Source organism: Cygnus atratus, chromosome Z, assembly GCF_013377495.2.
Source record: "Cygnus atratus isolate AKBS03 ecotype Queensland, Australia chromosome Z, CAtr_DNAZoo_HiC_assembly, whole genome shotgun sequence".
Classification (NCBI taxonomy): Eukaryota; Metazoa; Chordata; class Aves; order Anseriformes; family Anatidae; genus Cygnus; species Cygnus atratus.
Window position 1 is genome coordinate 84,511,884 of NC_066396.1, and position 21,050 is coordinate 84,532,933.

General features: G+C 37.4%; 1 pseudogene; it reads left to right on the plus strand.

The window, feature by feature from the left end:
* Nucleotides 1-441: 441 nt before the first annotated feature.
* On the plus strand, nt 442-20,612 carry LOC118258696 (fatty acyl-CoA reductase 1-like; annotated as a pseudogene).
* The last annotated feature ends 438 nt before the right edge of the window (nt 20,613-21,050 follow it).

Below are 21,050 nucleotides of genomic sequence, written 5' to 3' on the forward strand. Positions count from 1 at the left end.
TGTGCTTATCCTTGTGGCTTTTCCTTTCGCACACTGGAAAGGCAGAGACTGTTCAACAGAGTCATCTCTGATCCAAAAACCAAAACTCTGATTTCATCCCAAACCAACACTCTCTGATGTCAGTAAGAGTAAAATTGCTATTACTCTTGGTCATCCTGGCTGTCACAGTTGTGCCTCTGTTGGGCTCTCTGTCCAACCCTGTCAATCACCCCTGTCCTGCTCCGTGCCCCTGGGTGGTTCTTCTGTCCCTCTGCCCCGCTGGCTGTCCGTCCACCCAGGTCCCCTCTTGCTGCTTGTGTCCCGCTTGTGCCCTTTTCCTTTGTTTTCTTCCTCCTTTTTAAAAGTATACATCAAAATCTCACTGCTTTCTGTGCAATGCATGCAATACTTCTGTGTTCACCACTTGGGTTAAAACGTATACGAACAACTTCATCACTGAATATGTTCATGGTAAGTCAGTAACGTGTTGTAGGACTCCTAAAACACTATCTTAACACTACTAATTTTGAGAAATAAGGCAATATAGTTATATATGGGCAGAAAATGTGTTTTATCTTCACTTATAAAACATGCGTCTTTTATCTTCACTGGCTATTAGTTTGAATTTTTAGTCCTGTTTTTTTTTTTTGACAGCTCTTTGACAGGTTGAGAGAGGAGCAGCCTGACTTCAAAGAAAAAATAATAGTAATTACAAGTGAACTTACACAGCCTGAACTGGACCATAGTAGCCGAATCCAACAAAAACTTATAGACTGCATTAATATTATATTTCATTGTACTGCTACAGTCAGATTCAATGAAATGCTAAGGTGAGTTTAAAATACTGTATTCTCTAGTTTGGTAAGCTGATAGTATTCAGAGGGAAGGGGTGAATCAGGTGTCTGCAAAATCTTGCGAATATTCAGGCTGTCTGACTACTAATCTCATTTGTTTTTTGTGTGTCTGGTCAATTTAAGGATTCCCCCTTGGGTGTTAACCTTTTCTCCCTACCTAAAACTCGCTATTGGGTGTTCATTGTCTTTTCATAGACAGACAGAAGATACATTATTTAAACCTGCTTTGCCAGCAGTTAGAATACACGATTTGACATGAAAGAAATCACATCTTTTTAAAGCTTTAGGCAAAAAGACATCCATTTTTGGTGCTTAGAAGCAAAACATGATTTTTGTACTGTGTTATAGGCCCCTTGGTGTTTTTACTGAATTCCCGTACCCGAATTTCAAAGGCCTTTTTGAAGGGAAGCTGTTGAGAGAGACTTGAGAACATATTGCTTTTCCAAGTCTTCCTAACATCACGTGTTGCTCTGATTTCCGGGATGGCTGAAGAGTGTATAAATAATCTGAAGCAGTATGTACTGTGCTCACTACTCATATCGGAGCTTTTTTTGTGTAAGAGAACACAAACTATTCCTTTAGCTCCCCTTGTTAGAAAGCAAGTGTATCTTTTCAGAGGATAACTTTTCCCCAAAACTGGGATGGGGCGGAAGCTCTAGTACTTGCTTTCTTTACTTGATGAACCAACAGCGAATTAAATGTTGCCCAGCCTTCAGAAAGTCCTCCAGTAAGAAGAATGCAAGTTTGCAGTTGGAGGGTGTAGGGAGAATTAGGTGCGGAGGGAGAAAGCTTAAAACTCAAAATTGAATAACTTCCATCTTGTACAGAGTTTATTAAGGAAATGATAAAAAAAAGGGTTCCCAAAAGCAAGAAAAGATATTTGCTTTCTAGAAAAAATGACCTGATTCAGTGTTGAAACACTGGAATAAATAAACGATTTGGAGAAATGACTTTGTGAAAAATAACTCCAATTTTTATGAATGTAAAGCAACTCCTAGGTAAAGAAAATCTGAGTTGAGAAATATTTTGAGTTGTTAAAATGTTGGCACTACTTCTCTGAGAGTGCTGTACTGTATACTGAAATGACATAAGGTAGCCCATATTTATCGCTATTTCATGGACCTTCAATGCTAGGGAACTGCCAACCTGTGAAAAGTCTAGAGGGACTTCAATGTGATTGGAAAAACTGGTGGAAAGGTCTTGATACTGGCAAGCTTCTGGCAGTTTACACTTTCCTGGAGGGCCTAGCACGTTGCTTAGCGAAATAGAAAATTAGTTCCTTAGGAAGGATTTGAGGCCAGAGCACATAGCAGATGTGCTAGAATGGCGCTTTTTTTTTTTTTTTTTTTTTTTTTTTGGAGGAACCTGACAAATCTGAGTATCACTTACAGCAGCCTTCACATATTTATTAATGGGATTAGTTGATGTAAAGTTCAAAGTATTTAGCTCAGGGTCAGTGGTAGGAATAAAGCCAAGAAAGCAAAAAAATTTGGCTTATTTTGGAACCCTTCCTGATTTGTATCGGCTGTGTGTTTCTATATCTTAAAGCAATGCTTACAGCTATGATTATGAACCTCTTTCCTTTGACCTCTTTGAAAGAAGCACTGAAGACTTAAAAACCATTATTTTAGATAAAGTAACTTTTTCCGAGGTAACACTTTCTAGACTCAATTGCTTTGGGACAGGGGTTCCTTGTCCATTGCCCACCTAATGTTTTAGTAATGATGTGTGATAAAGAAGCCTTAAACTGTAACACCAGTGCAAAGATTTTGATGAAGTTTTTTTTAGCAGTATTCTTAAAACGTAGTTGATCTGTACATTGTAAACAAGGCTAGTGCTTGTAATAAGTTTTTAGAGGCTGGAGAGAAGGTCTGAAATACATAAAAATCATCGTAGCAGTTGGGCCATAAGCTGTGTTCTGATACAGTGCAAAATGTAGAGATATACCTTGCCTCCTACAGTGTACTTAAGGACTCTATTTTAATGAGAAGCAGGCAGGTTGGAGGGATGAAAGTGTGGATCTTGATTTATTTATTTTTTCCTCCTGTCACTTTTTCTTCCTTCCTGTAATCCTGTTGCACTATTGAGTCTTGTGCTGTCTTACATGAAGATGATAATCACTTCCAACTTACTAGCCCCCCTAAACCTTCATCCTGAGGTCTTGACCTAGGAAGCTCAAAGCTGCTGTTAAAATTGACTGGCATGTATATCACTGGGCAGCTAGGTGTCCTATTGCAGTTGTTCCATCACATTTTAGGAAAAACTTACCGGATTAGAATTTAGCTTGAGCAGATCAAAGGTATGCTGACTTTGCCTGTTTACTAACAGAGCGTGAGGATGCCAATAAGAACAAGGTGAAACTTAGGAAAATTATCCTGAAGACAGAGAGAAATTTCTAGATGGAATGTGTCATGTTGTTCTGAGTAGAAGGTTAGGATACTAATGTCCATAGTGTTTTTGGGGGGTGGAGGAAGGGGTCCAGAATGTTAGAATTACTGTATAAACAGCCACCACTGAAGCAATTAGGAAAGAATTAGGGGATTGACTGGTTATTTCTCTTTGCTTGCTGTTTTTGTTTTGCTTTCTACTAATCAAGTTTCTGTTTAATCAACAGAGATGCTGTTCAGTTAAATGTGCTTTCCACGAAAACAGCTCCTCTCATTGGCACACCAAATGACGAGTCTAGAAGTATTCATACGTGTTTCGACTGCGTATGCATATTGCAATCGAAAACACATTGAGGAAATTGTTTGTCCACCTCCTGTTGATCCCAAGAAACTGATGGATTCTCTTGAGTATGTGTTATTTTATCAAGTTACTTCAGTAATCTGTAACCACTTGCTTCCTAGTAATGAAGTACCAACCAATGATTAAGAAACAAAGATGAAGAAACTGGCTGATGGTGTTCTGTTAGTCTAATATATGGCTGATGCTACCCTTTCCTGTAAGGGAAGTAGGCTAAGGTTTCGTGGTCGTTTTTAAGCTGAGCTAGGTGTGGAACAGTGCTGAAAGAGGGAGATGCTCCAGGCTATTCCTGAAGCCTCCTGTGTGCTGAGACTGGTGGCTCTTTGGCTGTATGAGGAGCTAGATCAGGAGCTATTAAAAACAAACAGAAGAAAGCTGCACTGTTCCAGATGTACTGGTGCTGGTACTGTGAAGGACGGAGAGAACTAAGACAGCAGCTCACCTTTAGCAGCAACCTTCACTACTTCCACCTAAGGCCATTGCAAGATCAGTCTGATATACTGAAATACTTTTAACTGCTCAGAAACAAAAATGTACAAGCAGTTCTGTTAGGTCTTTAATGTTGGTGCTTTCTGAATACCCGTGTTCTATAGATTTTTACTCTTAAATTGGATATTACTAGGGGAAAGTTACTTGTTCTGTATTGTCTGTGTACATTTGCTGTCGTGAGGTCTTATCTAGTTGTCTTATTTAGTAGCCGTCAAGCCCTAAGTGACATGGGACAAGTATGAGATGAGTCATATATAATGTAATTAATAATAATAATAATCATATCTCTAAATCAGTCTATCCCTTCCTCCATGTCATACAAAATCTTACCTTTAGTAAGGTAAGCATTTTTAGTTTCATAATTATCAAGGTAAGGAAGACATTTTACTACTTATTATAGATATAGTAGCACTAGCATTAAAAATGAACTGAGGTAATGATAATACTTCCGTGTTTGTTTTCCTGGGTGGTATTTTGAAGAAAAGATTGTATTTTACTTGCAGAATTTATCTATTTGTCTGATTTATATGATTTATCTGGTTATCCTTTTTTCTTCGCTTCCCCAGTAGAACAGTATGTGGTAACTTACACTTGCCTCTTATTTTGTTTTTGTAGGTGGATGGATGATGGCCTGGTGAACGATCTTACACCTAAACTGATTGGCGATAGGCCTAACACTTACACTTATGCAAAAGCCTTAGCCAAATATGTAGTACAGCAAGAAGGTGCAAAAATAAACATAGCCATTATAAGGCCATCTATTGTTGGTGCTAGCTGGAGGGAGCCTTTTCCTGTAAGTTGAGTTTTCACATGACTCATGCCTGTAAACCGCAGCACGTATTGACAGCTTGTGTATGTAGTGACCTTCATAGAGGAAAATCTTTTAAGCTTAAAGCTGTGGCTTGACTGCTTCTGAATAACAACTCTCATACAAAAGATATCAAATACAGCATTCGTATGTGGGAAGCTTAGGGGATAAATTACTTCTAAGCATAGAACAATACACATCTGTCACAATGGGAGATACTATTTTACACACAAAATAGTTGTACAGAATCTTGAAGTAAGAAAGGTAATTTCATCTATTTTCCCTCTTCGAGGTGCTTTGGTGTGTCAATAGCTGAATAGTATCATTAATGAAACTGGGGTCTGCAGGACGTAAAAATGTTTGGGCTCCACTTGTTTTAGCCAAGGCAGGAGATGGCAGGAAGCTTTATGAACTCTGTTACATTGACGTTACATTGACGTATAGTATATATGCTATATGCTTCTTCCAATATGGGAGATAGTGCTGGAACAGCTTTTCCAGTTCAACGCTGAATATTTCTTAAGCACTTAAAAATACATCAACATCACATGCCTTTTTGAGTAGGTACAATGTACATACATGTCAGACAGTAAGTATATAAATTTCAATTAAGTATATAATGTTTAAACACTGGCATTGAAGTTGAGTGAAAATGTCTATGTGAAAATTCAAAAAAAAAAAAACAAAAACCAAAACAACACAAAAGACAGATTAGCAGTTTTGCTATTGACTGTTAAAGTGAGTTGATATAAGCTAGTGAAATATTTTCAACATGATGTATTTATGTAGGAAATACTTTGCGGTTTATTAACTAAGAAATAAGCAAGCTAGCTACTCATTTGGAGGGGCCAATGAAACTACAGGTGGATCTCATGTCTGAGCTGTAGCAAAATCTGATGATATAACAAGTTACTATGGAAGAACTTCATTTAGACACATGGAAATTAGTATTGCTCTGCGGGGTTAACTTGTCAAATTTTCACTTTAAACTGTTGACTTCACTATACGAAAACCTTTCCTTCCTACCTGTTTGTGATAGGGATGGATTGATAACTTCAGTGGACCTAGTGGCCTCTTCATTGCTGTAAGTAATGAAAAAAACGTTTCTTCCTTTTGGAGACAGCAAAGCTTCTTGTGTTTTACACTTTTGGTGGGTCTTGTCTTTTTTCTCTTTTAAGGCAGGAAAAGGAATTCTTTGAACAATGAGAGCTACCAATGGTGCAGTAGCAGGTCTTGTTCCAGTAGAGGTTGTTGTCAGTATGACGCTGGCTGCAGCCTAGTATTCTGGAGTTAATAGGTACAGCAGGTGACAATTGAAAGTACTGAGTACTTTGAAGTGATGGTACTGTGCATTTTGATAAATCAGTCTTCTATTGAACTTCTAATCAGTGTCCTGCTATTCATCTAGGACAAAAGGGTTCTAAGGTTTTAACAGCTTTAGTCCACCAGAGTGTAACTTCGGATAATGGCCAACGTTTGACGATGAGGAGGAAGACATCACCTATGATACTATTGTATAAGCTATAGCTGATTTTTTTTCCTGGGCCTCAGTGCAATCAGTATGACTTAGAATAATGTAGGCAAAGCCTTCTCTGGGGAAAAATACATACGTTTTTTTGTCATTTACGTATGTATATATACACACAGTTTTATATATATACATAGTTATAATTATAAACTATCATATATACGGTAGTTAAAGAGGGATTAAAATGCTGGAAGGATTCAGGAAGCAAAAAACCTAACGTGAGGCTGACAACTTTTGCTTTATGTAAATGATGGTGAGGGCAAAGATAACTTTAGATATGGCTTTTGATGTGTTTTGTGTGTTTTTTTGTCTTCTGATGTGCTCTTTGGTCTTTTTCCCCTCCAGACCAAGAAATATCGTGGTATACAACTGTACAACATGTGGTACCAACGCTTTCCGCCGGAGTGAAGTTGGTATGTCATATTTCCTTTTTTATGAGCTTTAATAGAAAAATAAGATCAGTAATAAAAGCACAGGCTATAGTCTGTAGGTCAAATTTTATTCTTATAGTTGGAATTAGTATAACATAACTCAATTTTGCAGTGCCTCTTGTTTTTTTGTTCTCTTCCGTTAAGTTTCTCTCCTTGTAGAGTTATCGCTTCCATTTTGTTCCTGTTTCTTTAATTCAATTTTTTTAAAGTATGGCAGAACTGATTTTTCTGCTTGATGCTTCAACGACTTAATCTGTAGAGCGTGGGTAGTGTGCAGAGAAAAGCATTGCCGAGAGGAGCAGTACTAATGTTGGGTTTAATGCCAACCTTCCTGTAAATATATGAGTAAAGAGCTCAAAATTGGGATTACTTTATACAGCTGCATAATTGAGGGTGTATGACAAGTTTTGCGCTTGAGGCTTTTTTGTCGTGTCTAGCTTCAGTTAATTGTTGATTGAGGTGGCTCTTAGTCTTCAGATGGTTACATGAGACTTCCTCTATTCCCGCTGAGGGAAAAGTAATCTCTAAGTATGGCCACTTCTTTTCATCTTAGATATCCCGACTAAAATGTAACCCGCATCTTAAGAGCTCTGTAATAGACTTAAGAGCTCTGTAATAAATAGCAATGCAAGCTGGCTGGTATGGTAAAGCTGTTAATTAGCTCTATGTTTTTTTAGAAATAATTTCTCAGTTAAGATTATTACTTTTCTTCTTTATCTTAAATACTTAAATCCATATTATTTCTCTTGACTACTTTCTTCACACTTTTTACTTGCTTTTGCTGTTTGATGTATCTATATTTATAAGCCTTATCATTTCAGCTGAAGTTGGAAAGTTGCTGGCTTCATTTATATTACGATTCTAATTGAGGTATTTAAAGGCTTCCTGTAAGCAATGGAATGAAGTTACAAGAGATGACTACAAAGATAAAGTGAATTCTGATACAGTTTTTTAAGATGTATATGTCTGCCATGTGAAGAATTTTCAGTTGTCAACGAGAGTTTGACCTGGAGTCCAATCCTAACAATGTTTTTTAAAAAAGCTTGAACATGGGTAATTTGAAACGCACTTCAGATGCTTGCAAAGTCCTCAGCCTACTTTTTTTAAAGTGTTCTTCATTTAAAAGATTAGAATAGCCTTCTTTATGAAATACAGATGGATATTTAAATAGCTTTACATGCTATATAAACTGAAATTGCTGTGAATTCTCAAAATCAACTGAAGGTAGGGAAGAGGACCAGAAGGAGAAGCTACAGTAAAGCTACAGTAAAATATTCTGAAGATAAAGGTATAAAAAGCTTCGATATGATAAGAACCAGTTTAACAGTATCTTAGGTTTAAAGCTTATTGCTGTTTTAGTTTTTGTGGTTATTAGAAGAGCTAGGATGGTTACTTAAATAGCATACTAAAGTAAATATTGTACGCTGCAATGTACTTTGAAAACTATTGAACTTTACATGAACTTTACATATCAAAGCTGTTACGCAACTTTTCTTTCTCAGAGTACCATGTAATTTCTACTTTCAAGAGGAATCCTCTTGAACAGGCCTTCAGACGGCCCAATGTTAATCTAACTTCCAATCACCTTTTGTATCATTACTGGATTGCTGTAAGCCATCAGGCCCCAGCATTCCTGTATGATATCTACCTCAGGATTGCTGGAAGAAGCCCACGGTAATGGTGACTAGCTTTGTCTCTTCTGTTCCTCTTCCTTTTAAACAACAAAGCTATGCTTACACCGTGATGTATATTGATTTCTTCTTCCCCTGAACGCTGTGTGACTAAAACTCACCTTTTCTATTTTTTTTCTCTGAGAATAGGTCATTGAATTTGAAGCGAGTTTAAACTTTCTAGCAAAACTGAGGACGTTTTTTGTTGGATATTTTGTTTGGGGGGTTGAGTATTCAAGGTAAACAGAATACAAGATCTAGCAAATTATGTTCGTTCTTGAATGATAAATAATTAAAATATGTTGATCCTTATTTTTGTCCTACAGCAAAGCACCTATATTTGAACTACACAGCAAATCCGTTAAGCGGTGCAGTAAGGCACCGTAGCATGAGTCTTTGTTGAAACCCCCTTCTGCATCACTGTCGGACCACAGTCTCCCATGTATCACCTGCATTTTTTCACGATGTTTTGCTCAGATTGACAGGTCATAAGCCATGGTGAGAAGGACAGGGCTAAAAATATTTTGATAAGGTGGTGGAGATGAAGACGACATGGCAAGGGTACTGTTTAGATTTACTAACTATAAGCAACAACAATCCATTGACTGCATTTCTAAGAGGTTAATGTCTGACTCACCAACGTTGTCCAAGATGTGTCTCGGGTCAGAATCCTAGTCAGTCAGTAAGCTCAGGGAAGTGGTTGGCATTAAGATTGTTGTTGCTATTATAAACTGAAAGTGGAAGGGAGGCAGAGTAAATAACTGTGGGTTATTCCTGTAGATGATACAGCTCCATCTGGTATGCTTTGTATCATCTCAACATTCCATTCAGTTTATGATAATTACGCTACTAGCTGGCTAACTTCTGAAGTGTTAAAAATTGCATAATTCTGCTAACTAGGCCAAACTAGATTACATAGAAGGAATATAAGATGTCACTGCAATTTGTTTCAGATTTGCCAAGCCGTATGATCTTAACTCATTGCGTATATTATGTTTTCAAAAGTATTCATCATCAAACTCTAAAATCTCCACTATGGTGACAGTGTATTAATACAAGTGAGCATTCATTCATTGTCCTGTAGTCTAGGTCTGTCTTACAAGGAGGGGAAAAATTATTTAATGCTTGGCACTGGATCAATAAAAGGAAGCAACGTAGGTAGTTCGTGGGCAAAAACTTCTAAACTGCCTTGGGTTCCATTGTTCCAAGCCTACTCAATAGCGTAGCAGTCACAGCAACAGTAGGGACAGAGATCTGTGCCTGAGCAGTCATCTCCCCACATTGAAAAGATTTAAGCTCTGTGTATCGAAGGAAGGTATTAAGCATGAATTCCTAGCTTTTTAGGTTCTTTTGCAATGTAAAATGTTCTTAATAAAAATTGATAGAAATTCCCTGATATATGTCAAGATTCCATCACTTGCTAAAAATAATTATACTACAAATATCAACCTGCTGTCTTCCAGACGGGAAATGATGCTGCCAGAGTCGTGTCAGTCTTTGGAAGTCCAGTCTTCTAAGTATTTGACCTATGGGAGTAACACAAGGCTATAAATAAACACATTGTTTAGAATAAACACATTGTTTAGAACACTCTTACAGGTGTATAACATTGGAAACATTGAGTCTTGTTTTTTGCTTTCTCTGGAGTTCCTGTTTAGTGTTCAAACACAGAATTGAAATCTTAATCAGTACTGGTACAAGAGGTGACATTAAACGTGTATCTTCTGGCCTGTGAAGTATAAATTATATGAGTATTCCTAATTAGTTTTATGTAGTAGTGACTGGATAGGTTTCCTATCATGCACAAGATTTCAAGTTTGGAGGAAAGACGGGAGGTTCAACTAAATCAAAAAGTGATTCTTCGGTTGCTAAGGTAGCAAACTGTAGCACACTTTATTCAGTTGCTTGGAATTAAAACGTTTTAAGTTTGATGCCCAGCACGCTTACAGGAATATAGCTTTCATTATGTAGGGATTCTTTTCTTTAATTTTAAGCCTTTTTAAAAAGAGGGCATTTTTTTCTTTAAAGCGTAGTAGAAGGGAACTCTGATAGAGATGCAAAGGAGACATGCAGTTTTAAATCCTAATGGGTTTCATGCATTATTTAATAATAGCAGAAAATTGAGCCAGATCTTTATTCTTCTGCTTTTTTCTAATTGTCTGGCTCAAAATACTTTGAAACCTACTTTAACTGAGGGGCTGGAGATGGCACTAGTACAGGGGTGTGCTACTGTTGCTGTTGTCATTCTGTCTGGTTGACCTCTGGTTTTAATTACCAGGTAGCATGCACTAGGAAACTTCTAAAACCTTGGAAACAATTGCAGATTTTTAAGCTTGTTATTATGCTCTTCTGAGTGAAGGGCTAGCTTAATCTAAAATGTGACCTCTCTGCACCACAATTTAGCAAGAAAAACTTGACCAGTGTAGTAAAAAATGATGAAATCAGCACAGGCAAATCCAAATATTGTGCTAACTTGACTTCACCTGGTCTACAGCCTGCCCTCTGTGAAGAATCTGAATACATTTCTAGGCTCTTTATTGCATATAACGTAGGAAAAACTAATCAGTGAAATTGCCGCGTAGGTTGAACTGCACTATTGTCATACCGTCAGGATATTGTACCGTCGCTATATGAGAAATTCTTAGCAAATAGAACTAATTGGTTTTTATAACCCTTTAGAACTAAATGAATATGCTCACAATTATAAAAACCAACCAAACAAAAAAAAGTCCCTTCTATTGAAGGGTATGGATTTTTTGAAAACGTAACCTACTGAAATCTTTATGCAATATGAAATTGTTCTGGTACACTGTACTCGTGGAAGTAGATAAAACTTTTAGTGAGATGGAGAACTTGTTTTTCACTGCTTTTGCATCTAGTGAAACATTCTTGAAATTAACAAGTTCTCTGAGTAAGAGTTAAGGAAAATGAAGGAAGAAATAATGCATGTAACTCTTCTGAACTTTGTAGATGGAACAAGTACAATAAGGATCGAACGTCATAATGAGGATTTAATATTTTAAACTACTTAAGTAGACTTTTGTAGTGTCGTGCCTCTATATAAATAGTGGTGATAATTCTCACTGTACAAGTTTGACAGTGTTGTCAGTAGCTTGTTGTATGTACTTAGTTGCATAGCAAAGCTTATTAATTGTCTAACATAAGGCATAGTTCTTGCCTGTAACTTTGCACAGGACTTATCACAGCAGAACCATCTCTTCTCAAAAGCAGCTCAGTACGTTTGAAATCTTAAAGCCATTGAAAATACACACCCAGCAGGTCTTTCCAATTACTCTGGAAGAACAAGCACAGGGAGTACTACCTGAATATGACAGGGCCCTTCTTTACTGTGAGGGTGACAGAGCACTGGAACAGGTTGCCCAGAGAGGTTGCGGAGTCTCCTTCTCTGGAGATATTCAAAACCTACCTGGGTGCCATCCTGCACGATGTGCTCTAGGTGATCCTGCTTGGCAGGGGGGTTGGACCAGATGATCTTCAGAAGTCCCTTCCAACCTCAACCATTCTGTGATTCTGTAACAGAAAGTAGCATGAAATATCGAAGCTGTAATTCACGTGTTTCTCCAGCAATTCATTTTCTGTTACTGCTTCTTAGAAAGCTAAAGAGGAGGTAGAGCTGATGAGTGCAGGGAGGCATGAAGAGATTGCTTCAGTTAAAGCTTCTTAAAGCTTAACACGAAGCACCCTTGACATAGTCTCTGTCGTACGAACCAGAAATGAGTGAACAGTGTGCTTTCATTGAGTAGATGACTGTGGTTTTTCCCCTTGCAAATACTTTGAAAAAAAGTTCTGCACTTACAGGAACAACAGAGCTGCTAGAAACAAAGAATTCCTCTTGTCTTACACTTCAAAACTTACAGCTAAATAAAAACTTACCATTTTACAAATGTGAATACTTGTATCATACACCTTAGGAGGAATCTTTAATTTTTTTTTTCCAACTGTCTCTAGTGCTTATGCAGAGACTTGTGTATTAACGAGACAGATCCTCTGAAGGATATCTTGTATTGGCTTCAGACCTCTTTAGCCTAGAGAAAACAGATGGTGTAAGACTTGAAAATGTGGTGATAACCTTAAGCCAGGTTACTTTTTGTCTGCTACAGAAACATGCCCACCTGATTTATGGATACTTGATTTGTCTAAGTGTGTTGCTTAAAACTTAATTTCTGTGATGTGCTTCTTGATCGGTTGTGTTTTGTGTGTATTTTGTGCTAATGACAATAAGGGCTGGCTAGTAGAGGCAAAATTATACCTAGTGTAGGTGAAAGCCTAGCATATTGTCACACTGACTGGCTGACTGCAGCTAGTGTTCAGCTCCTTACGATCAGCAGGTCTGATTTTTCTGTCCTAAGGTTATGAAGGTGTGATGCAGTGTTTGATATTACACTGACTGGTTATATATAGTTTTGGTAGTAAAGAATTGTAGCTAACTGCTATCAAGTGTAGATATCAATTTCAGGCTGAGAGAGAAAGCTTCATTACATACTTTTCACATTCTCCTTTGTCATCTGTATTCCCATTTGCAGGAGGAACGTGGTGCTATTGAAGTCAGAAAAATCTCTCTAACAAAACTTCGTCTGCCGGAATAAGTGTCCAGTAAATGACACTTATTGCTGACATCTCTGAATATAAGAGGTTGTCACCATAATTCCTTTTCTTTTGCCAAGGGGGTGGGAGAGGGAAACATCGTTTCATGTTGATTTAGTGCAGGCTACCAAGTTGTCACTGAGGAAGCTGCCATCCGCTATCCCTTAGCCACATGTTCACTTCCTTTGTGTCAGATCTAGCAGTTAAGAGAATGTAGAGACATTTGATTGTTTTGGTTGATATAATGAGAAGCTAATCCTAAAAAAAAAAAAAGAAAAGAAAAACAAACAACACTGTTTTCTGATGATGAACTCAATTAGCTGGTTCTGTTGCCAGTCACTAAATCCAATGTGAGACAGAATCTGCAGCTGAGGTAAAAGAATTGTCTTTAGCCACTTGGTTTGCATATGTTTGTTTTACTTTTTAAATCAGCTTATCTGTGTTCTAAAACCATACCCATAAGTAGAGACAGCAGGATTCCCTGCAAATGTTAGAGACTCTTCTTAGAAAAAGAAGAGCTAAAAATAATGTCAGGGGCCGGTAGCAAGCTCCAAATCTACATTTACTCAGATTTTCATTTACACCATTTAGTTTTTTGCAGGGACGCAAGTTTTCTTGTACTGAAGCAGTCTAGGCACTCTAACTAGAATCCAGCTATTCTTCCAGTTTAGCTTAACAAACCGGAGAGGCACAATAAGTTCAACTACATTAAATAAACTTACGACTGTCAGTGGATAGGCATCCACAGAAGAGTCTAAGCATGTAGCTGCCTTGTCCTATTTTGCATCATAGTTATCCAGGGCATTTTGCTAAGTGGTCTTTCTGGCTCTTCTGACCAGTGAGCTCTTTGCTTTCTGAGTTTATCTTTTTCTGACTTTTTTTGACTTATATCTGTTAAGACAGTTGCTGGAGGATCATTCCTTTTTTTTTCTGGATGTTTAGTTCAGCCTTGTTAGCACAGGATATGTATTGGACACAGTCTATATTCTTAATTATTTTTTGAATCAGAGGAACTCCAACTCAGCTCCCATATAGCCAACTTGCCCAGCTGGAGAAACTGTAAATGGGTGTTAGTAGACATTCCTAGATGCTTTCAAATGAAATTAACTGATGGTCTAAAATTGGAATACAGTTCTTTAAGTATGCTCCTGTGGAAGGTTTTAAGGAAGTGTTCATATTTTTTGTACTTCAAATACAGTTTGCTTTTTCAGTGGTCATGGCCATTTGTAATACTCCGTTTCACGAGACTTAGAGGCAATTTCACTATTCCCTTAGATAGTGAGATAGCAGTCATTAATGTTAGTCAATATGTTGTAATGGAAGAGTTTCTGGGATTGTGCTGTCTCCCCTACAAGTATGAATGTACCAAGGCAACTTTCAGAGAAAAATTGGGGAGTTATATTGTTGCTATGTATTTTATTGAACAAAACTTAGCTTCAGAAAGCCATTTCCTGTTACTGCTGGGTTGTTCTGCTTTCTTTGCTTTTCCTGTGTGCCCCTCTGCTCTGCTTAAAATGACCATTGTGCCCTGCTGTGAGGATCAAATTGGAAGCAATTCTGTGAGATGGAAATAGCTCAAGCCCCATAAGCAGAAATGTAATAGCATTTCATGTGAGTACTAGCTAGTACTTACTAAAGCTGAGTGATCGTCTGTAGCTCTGTAACACTTGCAAAGTTCCCACCTTCACAACAGGGAAATTCTTTCATCTAAGAGTGAATAACTCATGTTTTTCGGGTCTACTTCAGGTATTCTGATCAAAGGGAAACTTGCCCAAATTGATCCTTCTAACATAATTTCTCTGTACTCCAAGTGATATTTTTACAGAGTTGTCACCCCTGTGTAATGAAGGATAACGGAAGGTATTTCTGCATATTTTGAAGCAGCCTGGCACTGATCACCCAACTAGCAGGATCTATGGTTTATCTGCCCCATTGAATAGATCCTGCTCTTTGCTGCAGTAACAGTAGGGACAATGGGGCAAAGCTATATTTCTGGTGGTTCTAAGCCTTGGTCTCTTACAGACCATAATAAATGGGTTTTCTTTTCTTAGAGATGTGGCCTTGCACAGTGTGCCAGAAGGTTAGGGAAACTTACTTCCTTGCTGTGTTCTGCACTGTAAAACTCTATTTTAAACACGTTCATCAAGTTAAATTGTTCAGTACAGCTAGATGCTTCAGTTATGCTGAAGTGAAAAGTGTTAAGTATCACTGTCCTAAATTACAAAGAAAGGATGGTAAAATGCTGTCTTCTGTTGGCCGCTCTTTTTAGAGAGGAAACTTACTGTTCCATGGGGAAGTAGAATTAAAAAAAAAAAAAAAAAGGCTGTCCAGTAAGCTCTGTTTTCATATCAGGATTGGACAGCTAAAGTCCAGTAACATCTTGCTTTAGACTGATAGGATAGTTCTGTATATTAATAACTTTTTTCATGGTTTGGATACAGAGTAGGATGGGTTATGTTGAAGTAGAGGTGTGGGGTTATAAAACTTACTGTTTTACTTGTTTGAACTAATACTTACCACTGTAACGTGTACATTCTATTCCTTGGACTGTAGGATGATGAAAACAATATCATGTCTTCATAAGGCCATGATGTTATTAGAATATTTTACGAGCAATTCTTGGGTCTGGAATACTGAAAATATGACTATGCTAATGAATCAGCTAACCCCTGAAGACAAAAAGGTAAGTAGCTGTGCGATATGGAGACTGAAAGTGAAATACAAACTTACTGTTCTAAGATGACATGACTCAGTAATGCTGCTTACCGCAATGCAGAACTAAGTGTGTACTAACTCAGTTCTGGATAGTCCTGCCACAGCCATTTGAATGTACCAAGGTGTCTGTACAGGGCTGTGTTGTAAGCCGGATCAGTGATCTGATCAGAGATGAAGAAAGACAGGACCCCTTGAAGGAGGCTGTATACAAAAGATGGTTGTTAGGGTGGCTTGATCGTACATGATCAGGTGTTGCCCTATATGTCAGCCAAGTAGCCAAGCTGTTAGTGGTTTTACCTGCATCATGAGTAAAACAAGGCTTTATTTCTTGACCACTATCTCCTTTTTCTGAGGAACAGGAGGTAGGTTTTGAGGGGCTTTTTTGTTTGCTTTTTGTGTTTCAAACTAGTGACAGCTTCTGTGTGTGCTTTTCATGCTCTGACAATACAGCTACACTTCCTCAAATTCTCTCACTCACTGTGAACTAAAACTGCCCCATGCAGTGGGGAAGTGTACCTAGAAGCAGGATGACAAAAGTCCTGAAGGTGGTTGAGGAAGAACAAAAACTGTTGTTGAACAGAGGACCTGAGTAAGAGTGAACGAAATGTCTCATAGGAAATATCTTACTCTTCCTCCTGTTCTATCCCCATCCCTCCCAGATTTTGATAGTTTTTCCAGAATTAGGTATGTTATTTTCTGAAACACAGTGGAACTGTGTATTCGTTGTTACTAACTACATTTTATAGCATAAGCTGTAATCGATTTCTGACTTGCCCTGTTTGGTGAAATTTCACTATCAGCTTGTTCAAATGTCATTAAATACAGTATTTTTAGTAGTTAAGCATCAGATTTCCCATCTCTGCTCAATGGATTATTTTTTTTCTGCTCTTTTAACGTAGTCAAAGCTGATCACTCTGAGCACTGCAAGACATTTAGTGGGAACATGCAACCTAGGAGGGATTGGGAACAACAGAGGAGTGAAACTTGCAGAAACAATAAACAAGCTGTTGTATTAGCTTGCGATTTCATAGAACGGTCATATTAGGCAGGTTCTTACAGAGCAACATTTAAGTATTTTGTTCAGAAGCTGTGACCTAGAGGTTTTATTGTCCTTATTGGGACTTAACTGGCTGCTGTAGTATCGTTTGAGATGAAGTAACGGACATCAGTGAGAAACTGAAGTTGTGAATGTACTGTAGTAACTTCTGCAGTAGATATTCTTATGACTCTTTTTAAAACATAGCGGTACAAGTATAAGCACAGTTAAACGAACCACATCTCTATCAGTGAACTTGGTACAGAGCAGTGTGCTTATTCTATAGCATGTGAGAATTATTTCCTGGCTGGAAAGGAAACAACAGAAAATAATTACTTCTAGAGTAGAGTTCTTTACAGACAGATGAAATGTGAAACTAGTGCACTTGGAAGCTGAGGGAAGAATATTACTGAAGAGGAAAAATAAGGCATGGAATGGTTGAAATTTGCAGGAGATTGATTGTATGAGAAGCTGGTGGTTGGGTCACAGATGGATCTAAATGTGAATCATTCTTATGATTAAGGACAAAAAAAATAGTCATTGCAATGAAATTAATCTGATAGAAAGGTAGTTATTTTCTTTACATCCTTATCAGAAATTATTGACTTTCTTGGCAGTTAATAGTGAAAGCTTTTATCTTATGCAGGCTTTTAATTTTGACGTTCGACAACTACATTGGGCAGAATACATGGAAAACTACTGCATGGGAACAAAGAAATATGTGCTGAATGAAGAAATGTCTGGCCTCCCTGCAGCTTGGAAACACTTGAATAAGTAAGTGTACATCTTATTTTTGTTTCTCTGTCCTTGTCAAGTTTTGCTTTTCCGTTTTATAATTTACTGTTCTTTATAGCACTTGTTTAGTTCCACCAGAGTTCTTCTATTCCAGGCATGTTGTCTAAAGCGTTTTCTAATGCTTTAGTCAGATGCCATCTTCTTTCATTTGTAGATCTTGCTTCATTCTCTGTATTAGTAATCCTAGTATGTCTGGGTTTATGGCTATAGCTCTGATCGCTAGTGTATACTGGAATCCAGGTTTCTGATGTTACTTGTGTATCCTTTTTGGAACATCAAAAAGGTACGCAGTAATACAGGGTCAGAATGGTTTGTTCAACTACGGTGGTTTAGTACAACAATAATTGTTTCTTTTGAGAACATGACTGCTGGAAACAGGCAAGTAAACAGGCATGGACTTTCCACCTCAGCGCAGGAAACTTTGATGTTGGTGCTATAAGATGAAGTCTCTTAGCCTCTTATCTGTGGCTTAACTCCTCCAATTTGAATGCGTTGTAATTATTCAGAACTTTACTGGCATAGTTCCAGTAAAGTTATTCTTGGGCGATTCATAAAGACAGTTGATAGTCTTTTTGATTTTTCTCTTTAAAGAAAGAAAAAAGAACAATTTATCTTGTTCTGCAATATTGCTTATCTGTTATGCTGACAACCTGAGGGAAAGTGGTCTAAGTCATCTTCAAAAGAGATTGGCATGGCACAATCTCAGTGAGAATTTTGGCCAGATTTGCCAGTGTTAACCTTACAATAGCATATTCAGAGAGACAGCTGTAATACGTGCTTGTAATATACACATGGTATAGCAACAAAGTAATCTGAATTTGTGAGAAATTATGGGTTTCAGCTAGATGTGTTGTGAGCCTGAATTACACGTTTGCAGGCAATTTTTAATGGGAATGAAGGTTTTCTGGATTTTCAGAGAATAATTCTGAATCTTGACTAGGACTTCAGTGACAGAATTAATGCTGATAGAAAAAAAGACTGAAAAAAGTGACGGATCTAGAGGACTAAGTGAATATCCTTGTATGTTTACTTTGACTACATTTTTCCTGAATTCTCTTATGATGTGGCTCTTGTCAAAAAAGAAAAAAAGATGAATAAATTTAAAATCTCAAATATACTCTTTAAAGATGGTAATCTTTGATAATGGTGGGCATAGCTGAAGAGGTGTCCCCTTCTAGTTTTGGACTTAGATGCAGTTCAGAAATGCGCTGAACACAAGTGACATTCTTTGTACAAAGAATCATGCCAAAATAATATGAGAAATAGTCTTATATTGGAATGGCATCTGGTCATCCTATGTAACGGAAGGCCTGGCTGTAATAACACCCAGTATGCCTGTACAGCAACATAAGGCCAGTGAGTATTTTCTTTAAAAGAGCTGCCTTTCAAATACAAATTGTTATGGTTTACTGAACCAAAGATGTCATGTTCTTTTTAATAAATCTGAGCAAATTCTGGTTTCAAGTAATCTTGGAGCTTCCATTTTTACATGAGAAGATTGCTAAAAATCACAGATACCCTAAAACAGCACTTCCTTTTTCCCCACTTCCTTTTTCCTAATCCTTAAAGGATTAAGGAGGAAGTTCTCTGAGAAGGAGGGATTTTATAATTTCCATGGAGACTATGAACTTTGTGGCTGGAAAAATCTTAAACTTTTTTGTCAGCAGTAATAGATGTTTCTACAAATACATAATTTTAAATGCTTGGAAGGGAGCTAGGGTGAAATTAGCCCGGTTTCGGGTGAGTGGCTGTCTTGAGGTGAGCCAATGTGTGTGACCTTGGCATTCAAAGGTTTTACCAAGCAACTATGAAGCAGTTGTATATGTAGTTAGCTACAAGGCTGGTTCTATTCCTGAATTTTCATGTTTCTCTTTGAGCAGCGAACAATCAAAAAGGCCTTCTCTGCTTGTTCTTCAACTTACTAGCTTACTTAATGCACTAACTTAATACCACTTTAATAAAGTATCTTGAGATGAATAGATGAACAAGTTAAATTCTACATTAGAAGTTATTTTAATGTTCTTTTCCCTGTAGTTCTTGGTACCTTGGCTTTTAAATTTTTTTTCCTTTCCCCACTTAAGTTAAGGAATATACTGCTATGGATTCAATACAGTTCTTGTGATCCTGATCTGGCTTATCTTTATTGCAAGATCACAAATGGCAAGAAATATCTGGTACTTTGTGGTTAGTCTGTGTTACAAGTTCCTCTCGTACTTCAGAGCCTCCAGTACTACGAGATACTGAAGAAGAGAATTGAGCACTAGGGCATCGATGCATACGGTGGTCTAACTACACAAAGCCTGTAACATAGTCATCTCACATTTTGTAAAAGCATAATTTCATCTTAAATTGGAGTGCAAAATATATGGTATGGTAGATGTAATGTTAGTTGTATATTTTCCAGAAGACATAGAAAATAAAACGGTCAAGTGCGGGTCTGAATTGGCGTTAGCCAAGCATTTAAATAACTTTAATTCACTGACCTGGGGAGAGAATGTTTTAGACCACTGACCAACATAACTGTGCAATTTGGAACATTTTGATTGAAATCTGCCTTAACATCCTTATTTTTTTTCTTTTAATTTTTACACCACATTGAGGAAGGTAAATATTGTCATAGTAATTGCTAGTTTATTGACCTATTTATTTGAAATCCTAGAACTGCAAAGGATTTTGAGTTTCAGAAGTATATAAATGCTGGTGGATCTCCTGGAAAAACTACTGGAGGACTTCTATAATTTGTCTTTACTTCTGCCGATTCTTCACTTCTCAAAGTAGGGTCATAATGGTGACTACTTTGCTTTTAAAAGGAAAAAAAAATCTCCCTTCTTCATTATGGAAAAGCCTTTTGTCCTGTCTGGTTTTCGGAATGCACTCAGTGATTCAGTTCTGTGCTCAAAATTGGCCCCGTTCTATTTGCGTTTGTCAGCATGAGCAATTTGCTTTTCCAAAAGGAGAACTGAAAAGATAAAAGGGAACTGAAAATCACTGAAAAGATAAAAGGGAACATTACCATGAGGGGGGAAAATAGTCATTGACCGTCCTCGTTTTTAATGATTTTTGTTGGGAATACAGAGCCAGCACTTGATAGTTACATTTCTGACTTCAAAAGCTAAATGTATTTTAAAAAAATTTATTATGCCTAGTTGATACTTACATTACTGGTAACTGTAGTTGGATGAAGTGTAGGCTTTCATTAAGAGAGAAACCTGTTCTTAAATTCTAAGTAATGTTAGCAAATACTTCATGAATTAATAGCTTTTCAAAAACTCTGAGCTATGAAATTTGATGCATGGATAGACCAAGGCATTAACACTCTCTCCTCTCTGCCCCAATAAAACCCTTTTGTTTCGCTGGGCAAGCAGAGCAAGAGGCATCTTGCTTCAAAATTTGAA